Genomic DNA, 25165 nt, shown 5'->3' with positions numbered 1-25165 from the left:
CCTACCAATAACAATCTGTTGAGTCGTCGAGAATAACCTATGGTCGTCCATTTTTACACTCCACCAGAATTGTAGAGGTTTGACTTACCTGAAACAGAGAAAAAAATTTTCGTTAGAGACGAACTTCCTTTGGAGTAATTTACTAAATTTATCGATTCTTTCGTTCACAGAAGAGGTTGAACGTTTTTCAGGTTAAAAGTACTTTCCTAAAGTCCGAATACTCCGTCTATGCGATTATTCGAGTAATATCGCTCATACGATTGTCGTATTTTTATTTTTCGCACGTTTTCATCGAATACCTTTGCAAGTTACAAAACGCAGTGAGTTGAAACAGCGATTGCTAGTCAAAAAATTGACGCAGAGACTACGTGCATAAATCTATATATGAATTATATAACGTACAATGAGCAGATTTATATATATAATTCTGCAAATTCAATCGCAATGAACATAATATCGTATCTACAGGAGAATCGTACGATGGTGGACCCAATTATTCGTCGCGACTGTGAAGTACGCAATGTATTCGAAAGCAGTGAGTTGGAACAGCGATAAGTACTTAAAACAAGGACATCTGCGACGAAAAGGATATGCAATGCCAAAGACGATGTAGCCATATTTTAACAGCAGCGAGTACGTTAAGATTCGAATACTTGGAAATAAAATGCCGGAAAGATCAAAGAGGAAACTTTTGCTCCACTTCCAGCCAATTTTCTACCAGCGTTCCATCGTCGTGCGTTCTTACGTCTTTCCTGAATGAGTTCAAAGAAAAAGCGCTGCTAGAGAGGTAGAGAAAAAGGCAAAAGGAGCGGGAGGACAGGGGCAGAGTCTAATTTCGGCGGTGTCGAGAAGCGCGAACGCGTTTCGTCATCGTGTTCGTCGGGTTACGTCGGCGTATCGCGAGCAAGTGGAACGACGTTGGATCGTTTTCGAGGCACAGAGGTCAGCCACGACCTGCGCGAAGAGGGCAGCAGCGAGAGGTGGAAGTACGCTTCGGTGCTCCCGGTGTAGCGACGAGTCGAACCGAGCCGACTCCAAAGAGTCGGAGACTCTGCTCGACTGGTCGAGAAATCGACTTTTCGAGAGACTCGATTGAAATGGAACTTTATTACATAGTTACGTTAAAACGCTAATTACAGAAATAAATTAAAAGATAATTGATCATTTTCCGTGTTTGTTTTCTTTTTACATTTTTTTTTTTTTTTTATTTTAAGGTAAACGAGATACTTATTACTCTAACAACTTTAATTTCTGTTCGACACATTTCAACTGTTTTTTACCAGGATATTTATAGTATTACACAATTACTGTATTTATCGTTACATCATAGGAGGATTGTGTTTAATTAAAGCATGAAGTTGATGGAAATGGTGTATGAAATGTAATTAGAAGATTCGCGCGTTCTCCCTCGTTGCCACGTGAATCTAAATACATACACGTATGTTCCTCGGAAATGTAGCATCATCGTTCATGATCACATGAATGGACTACATACCGAGTCTGTCTGAAAGCTATCCGTACAATAAGCGCGATATGGCCGCAACAAAAGGTTTCGTTTTATCGCTCTCGAACGATTCTCATATAAGAAGAATGGTTATCCGAGAAACGATCAACCTTACAACTGCCCCGAGTCCCAAGGATCGCGCGATCCCACCCAAAATCCCATGCACCGTTCACCATACCGTATGATTATATCTGATAAAACAATCGCTTTGCTATTACAGTGCTGGTTGGTTCATAAAATATGTAAATCAGACCGATACAAATTGAAACCAGAGTCGAGATACACGGACAAAATTTATTTCCATTTATTATAACTGCTGTTATTAACGAATCTTAATATGTTGAAAATAAATGGAAAAGATAGAGGATTGATCATTGTAGTCGTCATAAATACCGATTCACGGATGGAATAAGAACAATGTATATTTATCGCAATAAAATCTAGCAATGTAAAGAACGATAATGCGTTATTGGCCTGTTTAGAAAGTGATTTCAACAACTTTATAAAAATGACGAAACTTCGGAAGCATCGAGGAATTTACGGACTAACAAATCATTTTTATCATTATCATTATTATTATGTTTTCAACTACGTTAAATTATCTTCTTTGATCCACCGAGACATTAAAAAATTTCGCCTACAGACCACTGTGCGCTGACTGGAAAATAGCGACCGCGTTGTACGATACAAGTTACAAACTACGGTAACCACGCGAGAACCAGGAGCCGAAGAGGAGACGGATGAATTCGCATGGGTCGATACGAACGTGGTATTTTTATCTTGGATCACGGTCGGAGTTGGTGAAAAATCGCCGGTGGCCGGCGATGCGTGAACTTGGAACGGCCAGGGGAACAAGAGCACACGAGGCACAGGTAAAAGAGGTCGTCGTCGTTGCGCGTTCCTGCGCAACCTCGACCAGCGATCGCTCGGTAACATGCCGAAACGCGTGCACAATGTGCCGTACATAGCGTTATCTGGCATTGTCTTCCTCCCTTTCCACCAGAGGCGACGCCATACTTTGCTCATCCACCTCATCAAAGAGAGAAAGAGAGAGAGATTCCTGGCGTGGTTTAATTAACAATCGAGCTCGATGCTCGATCGACTGCACTTTGTTTGCATTCTCGTTCCTCTTGGCTCTTTGATCCTTTCGTATCTTCCTTTGGGATAATTGAGACAGGGTATCGAGTTTTAAGATAGCGTGGATTGATAAAGAATTTTACGAAAATTAACAATTGTTGGGAAATATAATGAAAATGAAAAATACAGTACCGAGCCTCATAAGACGTATTGATCGAATTCACTTTTTATATGCATTATATATATATATATGTATATGTGTATTTATATGTAAATATATCTTCTATTTCCGCTTGCTTTGAAACTTTGCGATGACTTCCAGTTTTAAACACTGACCTTACACAAAACACCAAATTTACACATAAAGAAAACGCGTACAAACTGGACACGACGATCGTAAGTTAACCTGGACTCTATCAACTATTCATACAACCTACATCTATCCGTATAATCTATGTTCCACTTTTTACATATTTTCAGATTTTATCGTCTAGACACGCCATGCGTGTTCCATGTCGAAAAGAACGAACGACGAATTCTAAGACAAGTTTGGTAAAATAATATTCGTAATATCATCGCCTTTCTCTACGTTTCGATTTATGGTGAGCGCGACCTTTTATCGAGTTACATATTCTTCTAAGCAATTGCAAGAGGAAAAAACAAGGTCAATTTTCCCATCGAAACGAGCGTCCATTCTAACGACTTCTTAGCGGAACCAGTAGCAACCGACAGGAAAATCGGCCTTAATCGGTTCCCCGGCGATCGAGCGGCCAACTTCCGGCGCCATCGATCATTCACAGCGTCTCGCGACTCAACGGCTGCCCCGCCACACCGCCTGCTCTCTTATTTTCTCAACGAAGCCCCGCGACTTGTACGCGCAAACTCTTGAATGGTCTGCGCGCACCGGTGCAGCCTGGAGCGGCCTGTTTTTTCCACGCACGCCGCCGGAAACAAACGCGCGCCGCGAATTAAAAAGCTAATAGAGCTCGCGCTTGCACGGTGAATTGGATCGCCAGCGTGAAAAGGGAAACGGGCCAGCGTGCGGCCGTTCGCTCAATGAAATCACGCGTTTGCGCAACGCGAGGGCAATTGAGCGCTCGCTCGCGATACCAGCTCGCGTAAAAACCGGAATTCTTAGATACGATTCAGATACAGCTGAAAATACGACTAACGAACGGTCGATTAACGTCGCTATCCCCGGCTACCGGTGGCCTTTCCCTACGCACCGTGGAAAATCGTTGGTGGTGGAAAGCGTGAGATAGTACGTAGGCGGTGACGCACGAAAATCCAGCAGCGATTCATTCGCGAAACCGTGTCACGATCGAGCAACGAGCAACGAGATCATTAATGGAGCGTGAATATGAAAGGATCGACCTTAGCTTTCATTGACGTTCGAGCTTGGTTAGACTGGTGGATGCCGGTTCGTCGTGTTTCTCGAGTCGGTTTCACTGACCGTTACCACCCAGCATCCTGCGTATTGACGTTTATGCTTTCATTTTACCTCTCTTAATCCATCCTTGCTCAAGCTATGAACCAAGAGTAATTGACAAATAGGGAAGGATTATGACTTTACAAATTACTGTATTTTAGACGTACTTTAGAATGTCCTCGGACAGTCGATAATATCGTCGATATTTCAAGGTTCTTGACGAAAATGCAGTTTGTCGATAAGTGTTGGTTGTAACAGAACATGTGGAACCTATTACGGCAGCTGATTGTAGACCTAAAGATAACGAAAATGTTCACGTAGACATGCTGTGTCTGTCTTTATGAGATATAACGAATTTTGTAAACCACATCCATTGATAATATTAAAACACTCAGATGCAGAGCAGAACAAGCTTTTCGAAAAATTCGAGAAATCCAAGAAACACTAGGAGTCGGTTAAAGTGTAAGCGGATTCGTGACTAGACGTCTACAGGCTTACCTTGAGACACAAGGTGGTCATTTTTAGCCAAAGATAATTAGATAACACAGAATCGAAACAAAAAGTTCGTCGTATCTCATAAACGAAGACGGACGAAGCATATGTTTGTATAAATTCTTCTCGTTGTTTCTCCGTGTACAATCAGCCCCCGAAATGAACATCACACGTTCTATTACACCCTGTATATTAATAGTTTCAGGTCGTTATTTGTCTCATTTTCTTACAGTACATACGAAGCGAAGAATTGGACGTCTATCAAATATGTAGAGGATGGTTGATCGTGAATTTTATAAGACGAGATTGCTAATTGTTGAAAACCGTCAAGTATATTTAAAATGATAAATTAACATAGACAATAATCGCCCATACTAACAAATTCGTTAAAATAGATAAAACAATCGTTGATAATTCGTTGGTAACTGATAGATACTTGGTAGATACTGAAATCCTTACTATCGCGTCCGTCTATTTATACTAGTCGAGGGAGAGCCGGAAAATTAAAATTCGTCTTCGTTCGAGGGTTGCACGTAACGGCGACATTGTTTTGCCCGAAATGTATTTATTATTGCATTATGTGCATCTTAACGATATTGCTACTCCGAGGCAAAACAACAACATGATTTGGACTGTCCTTTAGTTTATGTGCCGCTACGAATACTTACGTAAATGAAATTGAGAAATTGACAAAAAGTAGAGTCGATCGGCTCGACCTGTGAAAGGCCCAACTGTCACCGAACACGTAGGCAATCTAAGATTCTTTGAACTTTTTTTATGGGAAGAATTTTTGGAGAATTTAAAGGCAAGATTCGTGAGAAGGGATCGAAATCGACGTACAAAGGTGCAGACGTGTAGGCATTTGACGGGAGGCATGCGAAGAAGGAACAGAAGAGTGTCTCCCGCATGCGAATAATGGCAATAAACGAGCGGCGAACACGAGTGGGGTGAAAGCAACGACTAATGATAGCTTCGGGCGACGATTAGCGCCTCCGTCGATCCCAGGACCGACTGTCTTCGATGCCTGACGGCGATCAACCTTCTAAAGGCTTATTTGCCTCGATTTAATTAATTGCCCCTCGGCCTATCCTTTCTACCGACTACCGACTCGTTACAGAGGGCGCAGGACGCACCGAAAATCACCTCGATTATTAGCTGGTTCTATCGAAGAACCAGATTCTCTTCCTTTGTCCTTGCCAGAAATCAATCCAGTCTTACGCGAAAATCAAAGGGTTGCCGCCACAAAAGCAACAAAAAGAAAACCATGAAACAGAGTGAAGAGAATCGTGTCCATTATTAGCCTTGGCTCTCAAAGCCAAAGCGATCGACTCCGCTTTTTGTCAATTTCTCCATTTCATTACATACATAACATAATTAACGTTGAATTGTCAAAAAACGGATGATTTACTTGCACGAGGCTATTTATCGCGAGGAAATGGCATAACAGTAAATGGCAAATTTTGCTTAAAAAACAATGTTCGCTACATCGTGTTCCTTTATTTTTCAATTTACACGGTTGATTAGCGTGGTCGCTGTGGCCTCTCAACGACTCGGTTACTACGCGGAACGTAAAAGAATAAAGTTCTTCTTTGTCGTTAGTTTAAAAATTAATCGCATCGTACGCCATCATATTCGCGTTGATCGGAACGCGTTTGACATTCTAAAATCGAATGGATCAAATTTGCTTCGCTTCTCCGCTTTCTGGGAACGAAGCATCTGCTAACAATTCGACTGATGAACAACCAACGTAAATGCAGAGTTGCGCGAACGATTATAGCAACAAAGTGAAGCGATGGAAAACCGACGGATAGAGGAAATTTGAAGTGTTCCGATCGATCGAAAAATCTCGAAGCCGGCTCCTCCCTACGCTACAGAACATCTGTCAAAGATCTAGTATCGAATTGATCAAAGTGTGCGTCGTCCTATGAAGATAAAAAAAAAAAAAAAAAATAAAAACGAGGATCATGGAAAGTGGAGAAGCGTGAAAAAGGGGTTAAAAGTGGAGAAAAGTGTTGCGAGCATGAGACTATCGGTGACCCCATAGACGAAGAGAACGGGAGAACGTTGGCAGAGTGGCATAGGTAGGTAGGTAGGTAGGTAGGTAGGTAAATGACGTATAGATGCGTATCACGCACAATGCACGCCCGTGGGAGCCTGCGTGCATTCGCTCCCACGCCGGTTTTGTCTGGACGGCCGACAGAGACCAGCCCTCTGTCGCTCCTCAAACTGCTACAAAAGGGTTCTCATCACTCACCTGCACAGTCTCGTTTCGCCAATCCAGTTTCCCGCGCTCGGTTCCTATCGACGAAACGTTCCTCGACGTGACGAAACAACCACACGTTTTACGATCGTTCGGTATATTCTTCCAGAATTATTCTTCCAGGATTATTCCTCCGGAATTACACGAACGAAAGGACGAGGAATTACGTGTTCAGAGACATGCAAAAGAACTTTGTTATTCCGTGATATAGACGGTGACGCGATTCCGTGAACGTGTTCGTTGATGACCCTATTGTAGGCAAATTAGAGAATCTCCTCGGGTTTTTCCTCTATTCGAGAAACAACGTTGCGTTACTGGCGTGGAATAATTCGTTCTCGAGAAACGATCATCGTGTTATATTAATATGTAGTCGAAGTATGGCACGCGTGGTGGGATCAAAGCGATCAGTTTTCGAATTCTTCGGAGTACAGTCTCGGGGATTTGTGAAGATACATCTTCGACGGTGCAGTGAAACTCCACTAATCTGTACGTATCATGGGACGACTAAAACTCAGAAGAGTCACTGAACAAAATTTCCTCCTATTAAATAGCGTTGCATAAATGACGTTTCACTGTACATGCACAAAATTTTACTTTCCCCCGTCCGTCGGACATTCTTCCATACCGCCTGCTATTTTCAGTTCTTTGGCGTAAATTTTACGCCGCAACCCTCGACAATGGTTCTGGTGTTAAAAGCGCGTTAAAATATCAGAACCAAAGCCAGAAATTGAAGTTATATTTCTACCTTCTATGATGAAAATCGCGAGAATTTCACCGATTGCACACTGTTTGCGTATAGATTTTTCCATGGTTTCACGGAATATCGACAGGTTTCAGGTTATTTTCGCGTCACGAAACGGCTACCGGAGGTGCATTAGCGCCGCTCTGAAAGGCAGAAAGGGTTAAGGCAACGTCGAAGGTCTACAGCCGGGTGGGTTCGATGTTTACAGGAGGCATAAACGTCGGCGGGGTTAAAAATATAAAGGAAGAACCGGGCGAGAGGCTGAATCGCGAAGAAACGCGTGCACGGTAGCCGTGGTACAAGTTGGAGTTGGAGTTTGGGTTCGAGTTCGTGGCGGCTCGCGAAAATAAAGAATAGCGCGGCGAGAAGAGTGTACCGACAATAAAATGGAATTCGCAACGCAATATTCGTTTCTTATTTCGCCAGGGATTAATTATCTCTCTCTCGCATCTGGTGTATAACGTGTGTCTGGCTTTCAGCCACGAAAAAAATGGAGGCGAGGGAAAGAGAGGGAGGAGTTTACACTCGAAACAGGAGATGGCTGGCCGACTGAACTTCACCTAATGGATTAATTAATGGCTCGCGTGTCGAGACTACCGTGGACCATTTTATTACCGGTAGCGTTCTTCTCTTCGATCGAGAGAACGTGGCTGACCTCCAAACGGCGAAGGCCGACGAAAACTCCATCTTCGTGGTCGTTCGTCGTTATTCGCCATTATTATCTATTGTCCATTTATTTCAGATTTACATTCGCTGTTGTTCGTTCAAAGATACGAGGATCGCGAACCTGATAACTTTTGGAAATTAGAAATACTCGGGCTCGCTCACGCTTGTACGAAATATAAGAAATAAAACTTACAGTACTATATTTAGTACGACTTGGCAGAGTGTCTCACAGGCCACACTATTAAAAGTTTCAAGGTGAAAGGATGCAACGCCTGCATGACAGTGTTGCAACAAGCTAAAACGCTTGACTTTCTAGACTACCCTTCGCATAAAAGATAATCACCATTTACGATACAATAGTAAAGGGAGCTCTGTCCATAGTTAGGCGAGCGTAAGGGCAGCGCACCTGTGACACATTCTCACGTGCGTCTGTCGAACACCTGTAACAGTGGCCCGTACCGGTCACCCAGACGACCCTAGCGTTTCCAATTTCCCACACACCCTGGCTGTTTAATAAGGGACGGTAGCTAGCGAAGAAGTGTTGTAACGATTGCGCCAACGGTTGGCTCGTAAATTAAATTCGCCCAAGTTAACGTACTTCCCCCTTTGCTCTTTCCCTTCTCATAATTTTGTGGCGGTACTCGACAAGCCAAATACCACCACTCGACACTAACTAGTGTCGGACGACGGCAGCGCAATGGTTAGCGCCTTAGGTTACGAACGTTCGGAACCCGGGTCCGACTGGAGTCCGATTTTTTTCCTACGCAACTAAATTAGGAGGAAAATCAGCAGTACCCCAGCAGCGACATCTCCTGCCAGCATCTAAAATTACCACCGGACGAGGACAATAACAATTCTATCACGGACAACATATAGCACCTCAATTCTAACTTTCCATCATCGCGAAACTTTGATAAAACGAATATGCGCATAGCTGATACTTAGATCGCGTACGAAGATTAATGTTTCTTTCTCTATATACGCAGAATCATACGTATATTTTTTAATAGATACACATCGACCGATTCTTTCCTCAAAGAATCTATCGAACCGGTTTACAGCAAATAATAGTCGGTTTAAAGGATGTGTTAATTTTAATAAATTAACCTAATATCTACCTAATAAAAAACCTAATATCAGTGCCAATGCTAGAAAATTTCAGAAGAACGATTTTCTTTTCGCAAGATATTTTTATTTTATCTGATATCAACGACGGTGGTACGCAATTTCGAAAGTAGAGTCGAATCTCGTTTCGAAGCAACGTTATCCGAAAAAAATATTCCTAGCAATAACGAAAGGAGCCTTTGTTACGGGGCAAGTGTTTCGTATCGGCGACGTGTTGTCGGTGGCACGAGAGGACCAATGACGTCACCGTGTCACGCCTCGGCGGCCACCTGTTCCGCCATTAACATTAGCCTGGCACTGTTATCTGGCAGGAACAACGAAGGAATCCACGGGGGAGAAAAGAACGCACTTTCCAACGAACACGGGAACGCAATTGTCTTGTTGCCGCACATTAACATCATGGCCGCCATTCGAACGGCACATTTCGGCAGACGTTCGTCTACCTCCCGCCCCCTTTGGGTTATGCTTCGTTGCACGGCCAGCTCGTCGCTTTGTTCCCAATACGACCGGGATTAACTGTGCGCAATTTTAGCGCGGACGACTATACGCTCGATCGCGATAGGTCTCGCGGGAACGCGCATTATTTGCAAGACACGATAATTATTGCAAGATGAAGGGTAATTACTTTTTCGATCCTGGCCGTTGCTATGTGACTAATTAAAGAACGTTTAGATGCTCCGTAATGATCCGTGGCTAACGTAGGATCGTCTTTGATTTCAAATTCAAAAGCGATACAAAGTTTGTAAGATACTTGGCTCTCCTTTAATTTTTCTTTCAAACAATAATTATTAATTCGAACATTTGATCGAACGAACGATAGTATCGAATAGTCTAGAACGAGTAATAGAGATAATCGAAGCGTTGCGAATTTTTTAGAAAAAGGAAGTGAATTAATAATTTGTCTACGGAGGATTAATGTTTCTTTTAAGAAATCTTTTAACTCTTGGCAGATTAATATTCGAAATCGTAAAAAGTGCCCAAAGGTGATTTGTTCTTAGTACTTGCGCCGCCAATTGCAGGGGCAAGTTTCCATTAAAACAAGTAAATGTTTCGAGCGGAAAGCGGCAACGAATCTTCAAGAATGATATCACCGACTCCTTATTCCGTGTCGGCTCGATGAACACGATCGAGGCTATCTTGTACTAATTGTTTTTCATACATTTTCCTCTTACATGCTCCGTTGGATGAAACGAGCCGCGGCAGCTCGTTCGGCGTTCTTCGCTGCGGAACGATTTACATTATTCAACCCTGATCCTCTCTGGATGACAACTCCAGAAAGTTTAATAAAGAATACCTGTCCCCTCTGTTGCTATGGTTGCTCATAACCGCGTGACAGAAATACGTACGTGTCTACTTGCCGTGTACTATGAATGTGCGACTAAGAATTTTTTATTCTATGCGTGGAAATTGTATTTAAATTCATTTTGATCTATATATCATCTATAAAACTAGGATATTCAAACGAGAGCAGGTGCTGCAATGGTCTATGTTTTTTTTACGAGTGATAGATCGTAGCTTTTATTAGGGAAATTTTATTTCTGTGTTATCGCGCACATAAAGTATGTAAATTCAATTAATCAGCTGAATATTATTTTTATAAAGTATGACAAATAAGGTAAAAATAGATATGTTAAAGATTCCATGTAGAAACTATCCTTCCTTCCAACGAATTACGACACGGAAAGACGAGACCGTGCCTGTTTCTATTAAACAAATTCGGAAAATCAGCAACGATCGCGTTCGAAGTAGATCTTCACTTGGCACACAGTCACATACGATGCTGCCAACGATCAAAGCGATTCTACAGGTCATGTTCTGTAAAGTCGTTGGGAATCTCGGTCGTTTTTGCTTCCACGGCCTCTACCGACAGAAAATGAGTTCCTTTGAACACTGACTTGATCCTTGGGAAGAAGTAGAAGTCGCAAAGAGCGAGAACCAGCGAGCAGGGTAGATGCTCAAGCGCAGTGATGTTTTTATTAGCCGAAAGCTATTTCGCAGCATCGCGTTGTCCTTTTGTTCGCGTAGCCCGACATTTTCCAACCGAGCGCAAGAACGCGCGTATTCGAAAAATTCATTCGCTCGTGCCGAATGAAGCGATCGAGCTGAATCTTGTAACGTTATCGCCAATCGATACATCCTCTTCGATCGTTTTTCAGTCTCTTCTTGCCGCGTGCTTGGTTTCTGAGCTGCGTAAAGACAGTTTCGTTTTCAACGCGTCCAACCTCGTACAGTCAAAGCATGAAACAGGAAGAAAGGGAGAGACAAAGAAAGATAAAAGAAGAAAAATCTCTTCCAACATCTACATCGAGTTTTATCGTAAAGCTGTTTCCATGAACGGGCAATAGTAGGTTGCTCGATCGAATTATCACCCCAAAACGGTGTTTCTAATCTGTGAAACAGAAGCAAACACGGGAAACTTGCTCTGTTTTCGAATCGTGCGAACTGTTTACATCTGCGACAGGTGCAATTCCTCGTGTAGAGTGTCGCCGCGTAATCTCGAAGAGGGGTCCCATGCAACCTGCTGATTCTACAACCAAGACTTTATAAGTGACAACGTGGCTCATTATATGTCCCAGTGGTCGGTAAGATCGGCGTAGATAGGGACGCAATCGTCATGAGCAAACGCGGAGACACCGATCGACGCTTAGGCTATCTCGATAATCGCTATCGAGATATCGAGCTCCTCGTAAAAATACCTGTATACGTTGGATGATAATCGCGCACGCTCCCTTACGATACCTTCGTTTCGCGAAACGTTGCTTCGACCGGTTTTGCTCGCGATTCTTTAAGAGAAAACGATTTCGAGAGAAAACCGACGGAAGAACGAAAATATTTTACCGAGCAGATCGGCGCGATTTTTTCCATTTGTTTCGATGGTACTACGCTTCAATTCTATGGGGAAATATTACATTTTTCGGCATTCAAGTTTGATCGAACTATATAGATAACATAAATCATTTTCAAAGTTGCAAGTTACGAGTTGTCAGGATTAAAAAATTCTCCTAGAAACGTTTTGGTAAAGTTTAGTAAGGAAATTATCGTAGCTGCCTAGGTAAATTTGATAATGAATTACAAGTCAGTTAAAATTGTAGAATCTGTTCGTGCAACGGGAGTTTCTAATCGACAATTCGTCGCTTGCCGATTCGCTAATATCGTTACGTATCGAATTGTCGTATAGAAAGGTCCCGAGAACGAATGTTATTTTGTCACCACAGGTGCATCGCTCTCTGCACAGCGGTAGCTACTACGAAAATTCGCGAGGAAAGCTTACTTGCCTGCGTCGAATCTACAGAAACGTCGCGAAACAAGATCGATGAACATTCTTTCCAGCGATACGTCGACGAAATACAGAAAGAATTCGATCTGAAAATCGGCCACATTCGCGAGCAACCAAACTCGCACGATCCATTAAAACGGTTTAGCCGGCGAAGATACAGAAAAATTGCGAGCAACGAAGTAGGAGCAAAGAAACGCGAAGAACGGGCAGGAGGGAGAAAGAGGAGGATGAATAAGGAAGATAAGCGCGGAGAAGGGAAAAGAGCGGAGAAGAGAGACAAGAAGAAAAGAGAAGAGAACGGAGGAGAGGTGAGAGGAACACAGGATCATCGAGGATTGGACAAACGAAACTCCTCCCGCGTTATCTGCGTCCAACCTGCACCCACGCATCAATTCACCGGCGCGAGAGCCGGCAAGAGAGGAGAGATCGGGGAGTTGCAGGTCACTGAGACGGAAAGAGAAGAAGAAAGAACCGTGACGCGAAGCAGAGAGAGAAACACCGATCCTCCACCATGGCTCGCATCTTTGTAACGCTACCACTGATGTCGACCGGCAGCCATGACCTCGTACGATCGTTGCTGACAGTCTGCGTCGTGCAAATTCGTTGCGCAGCAAGAGAAAAATGGCGTGGTTTCGATCTGTCGGCGATTAATCCGATACAAGCTGGCATTTTATCGTAAAACGATCCTCCAGTTAATTCCAGGTATTTACGACCGAGGTTTACAAATTAATTCGTCGTTACGAAATATCGTCGACTATCCAACTTTGGAATCGCATATTTTCCTACTTGTCGAAGAAGCGCTTGTTTCGGTTAATAACGTTTGCTTCGACACAGCGGTTCGTGTGCCTTTTTAAGTACTTGGTCCAAACATGAGAAAACTAGAATGAGATAGTTACGTCAACGGCATTAATCAAGTACATTAGTTAAATTGACGCAATATGTGCGTCAGTAGCAGTGAACGCGTTAATTTCAATTTAGTATTGTCTTTCTTCAACGTGGAATATCTGTCCTCTTCGATGAATTTGATGGTGATCGGATCGACGGATGGTATCCACGTTTCTATTTGCTACTTAGTTTTAGATTTCTCGTCTTATTTCGCATAGAATTCGACGAGACGCGAGTTAATTAAAGTAGAAGCAGAGACGCAAAACGGTATCATCTACAGGTTGCACGATTCGATTTCGAAAGAAACTGGAGATCGAAGATAGCGGCAAACGCGAGGAATAATTTCATAAATCCGTTGCACGTTACTTTGCTACACAGCGAGACGAATTTCCGCAGTTGCGCGGTATAAATCGGGAGGAAGAGAGATCGAAAGAGATCGTGTCGCATCGAGGACACAAATCTCGTCGGAATAAGATTCAGGAGGTCTGGCTGCGAGAGCTAACAAGGATGATTCGAGGTTGCCCACGTTAAAAGCCGGCTAATTGATTGAATTTATGTGCAGGCTGGATAGAGAGCAGCGGCCGGAGATGTAGCCGCTCGGCCAGCTTCCGTAAATTCAATAAATCCAACGTCAAGAGTCGACTTCTACTCGAACTCTTTTATTCCATCTCCGTGAAATCGACGAACCTTCCACGCGAATCTCTTGCTTTTTCTTCTGTTTGCCAAGGGCATAACGCGATTTCTCCCCCGAGAGAAACAATTTTCCCCGGAAACGCCGATCGAACGAATTGTTTCACGACTAAGACACGATTTACTCTTGTTTCTCAGTCGCCTCAAATTGATTCTGTCTCAAGATACTCTAGAATCTAGATGCAAACCTCAGTGGTGCGTGTTGCTATCGACCCGCCGAACAAATTGAATTCCTTTCCTCTCAAAGGCGAAAGTATTCGATTATCCTTGAAATCGAATTTCTGTTAATTAATTCATGTGGTTCGTGCCACGATGCTCCTGGTACATTGGTATTTGATATTTTAAGTAGACGAACATTGACCGTTTCAAAGAAGAGAGTGTCAAGAAGAATCAACTGAAAGATTCGGGACTGAGAGCTTCACCCTTCCAGTAATATCAATCGTCGGTATTTCTTCGTCTCACTGAACAGAATTCAATCTGGAAATACTTAAATTTTCAAAAAATTTCTATTAAAAGGATCAACGATCTTCAACATGTACAGGCTACAAGTCCTTGGAAGATGAAAGAAATCAAAAAAATTCCGGAAGCTTCATGATGCAGGGTGTTCGCTGATCGTGGTACCATTGAATGCAGATGAATGGCGCAAAGAGAGAGAGAGAGAGAGAAAGAGCGAGAGACCGGAAGAAACGGGAGTGGGTGCCAGAAATCAAGGCTTAATTTATGGCTCATTGAACGCAACTTTTCTAGGGTGGACGCGAACGAATGGAAAAGTTGGATGTTCAGTTGATGGCAAACATCGCGCTGGTACCGTTATTCCTGCCCCCGGGCAATCGGCTACAATCCGATTGTGCCTCTTGTTTTTCCTGCTCGTTGCTCGGCCAGTTCCTCAGCAACCTCGAACCTGTTCCACGAGTGCCTCTGCCCGCGTACAAACGCCTCGCGCCTAGCTACGCTGCCTTCCACGGCGGATTTTCTCTGAAAATCCAAGAACTCGCGAGATTTCACCTCAAACTATTTCCCATCTTCGACTTCAGCTAACAAAGATTCTGACACGTCCGACCAACTCTAAGTTCCTCAGAATTTTCATATTAGCTTCGTGCAACTTTCTGATTAAACTCTAAATGATCACTGTTTTAAATATACAGGGTGTCCCCGATTAAAATGTCAAAGAACTTTGTGAGCGTGAATAGATGAACAATAAACTGAGCAAAAAACGGCGCTTAAAGGTTTGCTCGCTTTGGCTCCGTTTTGGAGAAAATAACGAAAAAAGAAACAAACGAATTTTCGTTCTTTTTTTAATTACTCAGTTGCTCTTATTTATTCGGAGAAACCAAATCGTAGCTGCAGTACACCAAATATCACCAGAACAATATCTAGTTGCAATTAGGGTAGTCAATGTTAGGCGTACTGCTTGCGTTGCTGCATTTTGAAAATAATCTTTGTAAAATAAACGATAACACGAAATAGGTGTAAATAAATAAACGGAAACTCCTCGACTATCTTTCTCGCGATTTTTTCCAAAATATAGCAACAAAATATAGCAAATCTCCAAAGGACATTTTTCTTAGTTTATCCATCCTCTACACGCTCCTGAAGTTTTAACATTTAAATCTCGGTTTCCATGTACATTTGTAGACAAACAACGGTATAAAAGATGTTCAATCTCTGTGTTAACGCATAGTTCAATTTCCATCGATAGACACCACCAAAGAAAGGGACGTTAAACTCGCGTATCAACTTTCCTCTTTGCGAGTTTAACACACAACGCAGGAAGATGGTCACTTTCTGGTATTTTCATGAGAAATATGAACAAGTTTTTGGATTTCGTGAAAAGATATCTTCGACCTAGAGACGCATGAAAATTTTCAATTTACCAGGCTCGATCATGTCCCCTAGAGCCTGGTTGAGGCTACAAACCGACAGGGATTATTGCACCACTAAATTGCGCGTAACTGTATCGAGCACGCCACCCAGATTATACGCATTAAGATCCACCATATTAGATTACCGAGAGCGTATCTCGAGAACAAGATCAAGGTTGCTGTTATTCGTAGGAAAAACGTAATTGCGAACCAGCGGCATAACTCATCGGCTGATTCCCTTTTTTTTCTGCTCCTCGAGATCTCGGAGGCTACACGTTCACATTGTTGCACGTGGTATAATCTATTTTTTTCGCGGAAAAGCAAGACCTCTATGATTAAAGAACCATCACCCGCTCGTTGTTGTTATAACATACATTATCTGCTAGCAAAAATTAGAAACCACCATCTTTCTCTTACGTATCTTGTAATTAATTCGAAATTAACACTAGAATTGCCGTGGCAGTTAAAATGACCAGTTCCTAATTTTCTATGGAAATTTTATAAACTAAAAGTAAGAAGTAAAAGAATATTTCCCAGTAAACTTTCCTCCTCCCTTGTATTATGTGCTTTTCCGTATACCTGTTTTGATTTTGAGTTTTTCGTAACAAATTTCATACTATAGTCATTCATTTCGATAAATTTCTGTACGAGAAAACTTTCTAGAGTAGGTGGCATTTTAAAAAATTCGTATGCAGCAATTGGAGACGATTTGACAATTTGACAATCGATAACGTATAAAGACCACGCCGTTTAGCATCCAAAGAGTCTTAAGAAATCAAAGACTCGACTTATTGTTGTTTCATTTACGGGTGAGAGACTCGTGATTCGACTTTGGTTTTATTCTCGTTACTTAAACCAATTCTACGAACCAGTAAGACTCTGGGTTCGATTTCTAAGAAGAAATCGCGGACATCTTCGAAATACCCTTTCGGCAAGGGCCATAATTACCTGGCAGCCAAGCAAGAACGATTGGGGTAGCGAATTGTTGATGAGTACCGAAACTGCGCGCCGATCCTCGACTTTTAATTAACTTTTCGCAAAATCGAGTCGTCCCTAAGGGACTCTAGACACGCGAGCTTCGCCGCATCTGCTTTCGACGATCCGTTGAAAAGGGTTTCTATCGACTTACACGAAAATTGGCCTCGTTTTCTTAATACGGTGCAGTTCGAACTGTGAAATTGAACTGGCTAACGGAATTCAAAGAAATTCTCGCATTTGATAATACGTGATCGATATTTTTGATACGCTTGCAGATGATCTATGAGTAGAATAAAATTAAATTCTACTAAATTTCCAAGTTCAACGATGCCCATCGAAAATAAAAGATTCCAGAAAAAATGTTTATCGATATCTTTGACAGAAGCTGTAACATTATATATAATAATAGAGCGATCAGTAATTTGTAAGCTTCATATCAAAAATAACAAAACCTATCCGCTGCTTTCGATAAAAGCACGTAGAAAAGAGATTAACAGAGAGCCGTAAAACTCGAAGAAATTTATAACGCGAAAAAGAAAGAGTTCTGTTAAAAAAAATACTTGCGATAAGAGCTACAACACGGCTCAACGGTGGAAGACCTTGACGACTAATAATTAATCAAAATACTCGGACAAACTACCATCAACGTTCGTACGATCGAACGATCCGTTTCAAGGTCCCTGGAATGCTTCATGCTCGTGGATAAACCACGCCGGCTGGAGAACACAGGTGGCGAAATACAACGCGTTTAGAGTACCTATAGGAGTCATAAGACTGTGTACACGCTCTTGGTGCAATATCTCCCGGTGGATTTTTCGTGTTCCACGTGTTGCGCACGAAATAACACCGACAATATACGTACGATGCCCCATGGGGCGCACTGGTGAATAGCCTGGACTAACACTGGTGCTTTGGTCCACTGCTCTTACGATAAATTTCCACCCGTATCGATTTCCGGTCTCACCCGGGAAACCAACGACTCTATGTGACCCCGTGTACTTATGCCGTAACATCGAGCAACAGGTTGCATCGACGTCACACGCATGAATTCTATTATTTTTTTTCCTTTCCTTTTTTCTTGAAAACATTCTTAGTCATGGAATTCGAGAAACGTAATTGTAAATCGTAAAATCAAGTAATAAGAAAGGTAATCCTGGGTACAGAGAGAGAGAGAGAGAGAGAGAGAGTCTGTGAGATTTGTATTAATAGTAAATTTGCAAGAGATATTTCTGGAACGAATTAGACGTGTCAACCATTCGAGAGTTTAAAGAGAATATACTATTTTAGATTAATGGCTATAGTAATGACGAAAGTACATGTCTGAAACATCATACGTTCAATCAAGGCAATTCGATATATTACGATTCGATGTTGTTTTCATGTGATTAAGTATTCTCTTCGTTAATGTACTGAATAACTGACCATACAGTAAAATTTCATGGACGATAAGATCTGGTCAAAATGAAACTTGAGGCATGAACAACTTGAAATATCGATGAAACGTTAAATGAAATATCCATAGACACTGATCTAATATTAAAGAAGCAGTATACGAGTTAATCGTCTGATAGATGTTGTAGATGAAGAAGAAATTCCCGGTAGCTTGAAATGCCTCCGGTACAAGAGTATACATACCCGTTCCGATCGAGCTTCTACTATCGTCAGAATGTTGTTATCACCGCGTGGTTATTCGTTCCGGGTCCGGTAGCAGAACAATTATCCAGCTAAATAATATGCCGTGAATTGCGATGAATTAATCCGGTAATTTCAAGAGAAACTTCAACTGGAGCATCGAAGCGAAGCGGTGATTAGTGAAATGGCTTGTTTAACAGCATTGGAAATCCGTAGCATCGATCGCAGGTGAAAATTACTTCCTTAACCATCTATTTTTGAGGTGAGCCAATAACGCGATAACAAGAGTTGTTTATTTCTAACGTTAAATTTTTTGTTTCCGAATTATTTTCAATATTCGCCTGATCGTAATTTTATCTCAAGATTCGATCCTTGGTCCTCGACACGTGTCCGCGAATGTAATAAAATTTTTTACGACAAAAATAAGTCACCTTATCCCACCGAATAGTCTTATCCCAAGAATCTAGCACAGCTATCGACCGAATCGGAGCATTTATTACCGAGGACCGACGTTTGACAGAGCGTTTCAACGGGAGCGCATCAGAATCGCAACGAAATATTTATCAGAAGTCTATTTCGGTGGATGCTCGAACGGCCGGTGAATCCATCATCGTTGACATTAGCGTCCGTTTGAAGCGGCGACGTCGTGGTAAAATCGATGCGTAAAACGGTTCGCGTGGATCCACGGGACATTTGATGGCGGGAATCGAGAACTGTGTAGCGCGAGCGTGCACACGCTAAGTCGATCGGAAACGAGCTCCGTGCGTCAGGTGCTAAAAATCGACCACATTCTTGACGAGTTCGAGCAACCTCCCCCTTCCAATGCCTTTATTCCGTCTCTCTTTCCCACACATACACACACACACACACACACGCAAGAGGAACGAGCAACTTTTCGATATCCCGGTATCTCCCTGGTATGCGAGAACGGCGAGCAACCGGAGAGATATTCGCGTTTGCGGCTACCGTTTTACAATGAATGACGTTTGCCTCGAATCAATTTACGCGTACACTGTCAGTCATAAGTATCAGCAAATTTATTCGTGGAATTCGTCGGAATATCCTAACGAGCTTCGCTTTAATTAATATTTTACACTACGAGAGATACTCAGTGGCTACGAAAGCTACCTATTTGCATATACCTTCATTTTCCAACGAAGCGTTTTTTCGCCAGGTCCTACCGCATTTTTTAAGACGATCTCTATTCCATTTTTATAGCATAAAATTCTTTTAGTCGCAGAAAAATGCCCTCGAGTAGGACACAGAACTTAATATACTTGGGCTTAATTCAACAATTTTCACCGTAAATATTACGATAAGTACATGGTGTACGAGTATTTTTCCCAGCCTTTCGTAGATCTTACAACTTTTTCTGCATAAGAACCTTTTAACGAGAAAACTATTCCAAGTATTGGAAGAAGAACACGTCTGCAACAAGGACGAAGAAAGAACTAAGTAAGAAGAAAGGTATACAATAAAATTGCCACACTTTAATTGCCATAAAACACGATGTGCAACAAACACGTTGGATGTTATTCATCTAATATACATTTCATTCGCGAACCGGCGGAAATTGTACGCGTTTCCTTTAACTTGTTAATTGATTCGATCCATCTATTTATCACGCAGCTACAAGTTGAATCGTCGGTGCTAAATCGACGGTTATTAAACGATCCGTGTGTTAAATAGTAGACAGGAATTCTCAACGTTCTCCACTTTTCTCCTTCTCGTACTCGCGAGATATAAACGAGCATTATAAATAGACGCGTAATAGATGCTCTTCTGTCGATCGGCTGAATATTCCGTCCCTCTCGCGCGATTATTTCGTCGGTGCACTGCCAGATGACAATTTGGCAGCCGAGCCCAGCCAACAGGGGCCGCTCCTCGTTGCCAGAACTTCAGAAATTTCATCGAAATTTACGCAACCGTGCCACGAAGCGCGCAAAGTGTATTAGTAAATTTACACAGCTCGCGTGCCATTCCTCGAGATCTTGTTCCTCCTTTATTAAATCGAATTAAACGGAGGCGTAACCTCGACAAAAAGAAAGAAAGAAAGAAGGGAGAAGGAAATCTATACGCGAACGTATGACACTTTCACTTTTGCCCGATTGTTAATTGATCGTCCGCGGTTAGCGGCGTGGACTAAAATGCGCGAGACCACCGATAACGAGTTTCTTCGACGAAGGGACGGAGGTAGCCGCAGGTGCGCGCTCGCGCGCACGCCGACCGTCATAAACCACAAAAACAGGGAGAAAACGCGGTGCTCCTGAGGTCTCGTTAATTTAACGACGAGCCAGCCGTTGTATTTCATAAAGCGAAACGAGAACGCAGTGAGGACACGATTGTAAATCTGACATCCGTTTTATCCTGTTAATTGCGGAAAAATTGTCCGCGGTTATTCGTTATTATCTTCATTCGAATACCATCGCTACTCGTGCGCTCGTATATCAACGAAGAAGACACCGAACATAGAGATCGAAACGAATAGAAATTCGGTAACATCCAGTTCATCCTTCGTTAAAACCAAACTTTACTGGCACGAATTTCGTACCACCCTGTATACGCGAGCAACCGCGCTGCCACCGTGTACACCGACTCGGACATTAGGATCGGCTTAGCCAGAGTAAAACGTCCACGGCGAAACGAAGCGACGGGAGTGGAAGCAGAAGAGCAAAAGTCGAAGAAAGGAGAAGGTGAAGCGCGGCAGATGCAACGGCGCCGAGGAGCGCAGAAGAAACAGGGAGGAAAAAGAGCGAACCGGTAGGAAGAGCGAACCTGGGTACGGGGGAGGGGGCCGAGAGGATCCAGAGTGAGCCTAAGCTCGTCGACTTATAAATAAATCTCGATCGCGTGGCTCTCCCCACCACGAGATCTTCTCTTCGTGCTTCGCTTCTCTATTTCTCTTCCACTCATTTCCATCCCCCTCTACTTGTTTCACCTTTCCTCCTGCTCCTTTTTTCATCCTTCTTCTCTCCCTTTTTCCTCGTCCCTCGTTTTTTCTTTTATTTTCTTTCTCTTCTTTCTGCTCCCCTCTTGCATCTGTCTTCTTTCTTTCTTACTTGTATACGTTCCGCCGGTTCTGTATGTACGCGCTCCTCTCTTACTTTCTATTTTATGCAACGCATCCTGCAGGCATGTTCCTACGTCCTCTACAGGCGGTCCTTGTCCTACCTTAAGCCCGGATGCCGAGACCGCTTCTGAAGATCGGGATCGGTACGCGTGGACTCCTTACGCTCCAGTATCTCGCGTATTATTTTCATGTACAGCGAGTACAAATGGGGATAACGTGCAAGGTATTTCCGCGTTTCAACCACCTTTACGACAGGACGACGTTCGTCCTTTTCGACGCGCCTTTGGCGATTCCCTACATCTACAGATTCGAGGCATCCAATTCTTTGACTCGTTTCACTGATTTAGCAACGCCAGCGACTATGCCAAGACCTGTCATATATCTTTTAGAAATATTCTCCTTCCAGCGTCTATGTAACGTCTGCCGACCAATTAAATCGTTATTTCGAATATTTTGTTATTCGCGAGGTTTGAACTTTCAGTGGTAAATCTACTATTTACCGCTTTTGTAAAGGTATACAGCCGCGTTACGAGGTTTTCGCGAGTCATGTATACACGATGCTTATATTTAACTATTAGATGATAAACTGTGGCGCAATGTTACGCGACCGGGTGTAGATGTGGACAGTTCGCACTTAACACGAGAGATAATCGTGGCGTGATAAGACGAGATTCGATCGTAGATAATGAACCTATTATACCATCGTATTAACCGACTTGACTCAGCATCGAACGCTAGCTATCTATTTCCTACGTAACTAGAATCTACAAAGTGTAACATGTACAAATTACTTCCCATTTCTAACTTCGCCTGGAACGTCCAGGCTTCCTCCATAAATCAAAAGAAAAACTTTTCTGATGTACTTCGAGCATCGAAGGACGACACAAAATTCAATTATCAATTATCAAGTACAAGTGCTATTTTGCTTCCTGAGCGTCGAACCGCGTAACGAGTCACGTGGAACGAGCAGGATGATGAAGATTCGGCGACCAGGAGGCTGGACGCATGATAAAGCGTTACAAGCCACAGCCTAAATAAATTGAAAGTGGTCAGATACGGCAGTTCGCTAATGAATTGTAGGACGCGTCTACCAAGATAAAACACGTGTCGCGGTGGAATACAGCAATATACATGGTTACCGGGTTCTGTTCTAATTGCATTTTTTAAAAAAGTCTAATTAACCAACCCACATATGTCTCATTGGTGCATAGAATACAAATTCATGGTAATACGATGAAGATTCTATTTACTTAGAAAGGAACAAAAATTCAACTCTATTAAGTCCTGACTCCATACAATAATATTAAACTTCTTAACGTTGAAGTCAGTTCTCTCAGTTTACGAACTAACGAAGATAGAACAATTAAGATCTAGATAGAGCGAGCGATATAATAAGCGAATGACCTTTTTTAAATATACCCAGCAGGAAGTATATTTAAAATGAATATACTTATATTCAAAGATTATTATCAATTATTTAAACTTTTGATTTATTCCCCTATTCAAAAGTTCTTCTAATTAAAATCTGTATATCTTCGCTTTTTAATCTCAACGTTCAGAGTAGTAGCATGGGTGAATATTTGCCCAGTTAAAACTATCGCCGTAGTCTGAAAGAAGAATCCCGACATCGCTACTACGTCAAATGACTAGTCTACGTAATCATTAATTATCAGTACGATTTTCTTCAAGCTCGTTTAAAATTTACTACTAAATTATCGAAAGATTAAAAGTCTAGACGAGATACCAGGGCTTCACGTCCTTCGTTATTCGTTTCAATTCTCGAAACACGAAAACCCTAACTGCTGACCGATTTTACGATCTTACTATATCAGTTCCACCGACAGTGCGACCGAGTCGGTCGCGTATCGTCGATGCTTGTGTTCGCTCTGGAACCGCCTGTGTTCGCTGCAACACCTTAAGCACAATCATTTGCATCCCGCCGTTATCGCAACAAATCGCCGCGAGAACCCGTTTCACTTCGCGTACACGCGGGGCTCCGGCGTGTATAAAAGCACGGTGGATGGATAAAGAAGGAGGGAAACGGAGCTGGCGAGTAGTAAAACGCGAGAGCTCTTCTTCTTCGATCTCGCTCCCACCGTCATGACCTTATACTTCTCGGGCAAAACCTGTTCGGCTTCCTCTGTGCTCGTTGCTCCGTCCGCGACGCCTCCCGGCGGAATCAATTATTTATTTCGTTGTTTTATTTGTTTAACGTTCGGCTAATCAACGCGCGCCCTGGACGTCGTCCGCGAGGCGCAATCGAGACCACGGCGCGGCGCCCGGCCTTTACGACGAACAACGAAGAAGAAGCCAGAGCTCGTTAGCTCGATGACAGTGGCTCCATTTCTCCGATCCTAAATGATCTCTGAGAGTGGGACAGGGAAGAGGAACGTTGATCCGCGTTTATTTCCGGAACAACGCGAGCACTGGCCGCCCGAATTTCCGGTTCCATCCGCCACATCTATTCTCGCGTCGACAAGATTAACGATTTATAAAACGTAGATTTGCGGTTTCTGCTTTTGGTTTACTTTCGTCCTTGACGACTCACGGTAAACCGTATCGAATTTTCTTCGAAAACGACACGTATCTTCTGTAAATATTTTACTGTATATTAGCGCGCCAGCTATCGCTGAATTTTGTGAAATTTGAGATAAAACCATTTCGTGAAAGACTTCTGTCCAACAACAGTCCTATCTCTTCGTCGAACCTCTTACACCAAGCTAATTCACGACGCGTCTCTTTCTTCTCCATTCGAAGCAATTTCTACCATTTCGAGTCCCATCACCGCTTAAGTTTGTCTGTCTCTATCAAATTCACCCGCATCAAAACTAACCATGTCGTATCTCGAGACGAGGATCGTCAAATCGAGTCGAGAACCGATTAAGATCGTCCAAAACAGGCCACACGACGGTCATTGAGGAATCCACTGGAGAGAAAAGGAGGAGAGAGAGACGAACACGGCTGGCTCGCGCCGAACGAAGAGGATACGAAGAGGTTGGAGGATAGAACGGAAAGAAAAGGGACGAGAAAAGGACGAGTCAGGGGGGGGAGGAGAAAGAGAAAAAAAGGAAACGACTGGTCCAGAGCGCGGCTACAGCTACAAGAACGACCTGAGGCTAACTGGTGCGTGCCGGTCGTGTGGCGAGCCCGGCAAAACCTGGTGGCAGAGGGGAAACCGAGAGAAGTGGACGGATGGGTACTTCAGCCGCTGTCAACTGGTTTACTCGGCCACTCCTACGCATCAGCTGTCCGGCCGATCTCCTCTCGAAACGGCCTCTCTTACATAAGAACTGTAACGTCCATCCGATCCATTGAAATTCCTGGCTACTGGACTTTCCAACCACGTCCGACGAAACTAGACGAAAATTATCATGCATCGAGTCGTCTCGAAGTTTCTGCGAATTTTCTACAGAGAATAATTATTCCGGGGAAGACAGTCGTGTTATGACCTGCGCTTTTGCACAATCTGAAACTTC

The 25165-nt window shown here is 42.9% G+C and overlaps 1 protein-coding gene across 4 annotated transcripts in view; it reads right to left on the bottom strand.

Moving 5' to 3' along the window:
* The window catches only part of LOC100644371 (ETS-like protein pointed), a 145118-nt gene that overhangs the window by 80263 nt on the left and 39690 nt on the right, over nt 1–25165 (bottom strand). The gene's annotated exons all lie outside the window — the stretch shown is intronic.

This window comes from Bombus terrestris, chromosome 10 (assembly GCF_910591885.1).
Source record: "Bombus terrestris chromosome 10, iyBomTerr1.2, whole genome shotgun sequence".
NCBI classification, from domain to species: Eukaryota; Metazoa; Arthropoda; class Insecta; order Hymenoptera; family Apidae; genus Bombus; species Bombus terrestris.
This window is presented reverse-complemented; position numbering and strand designations above follow the sequence as displayed.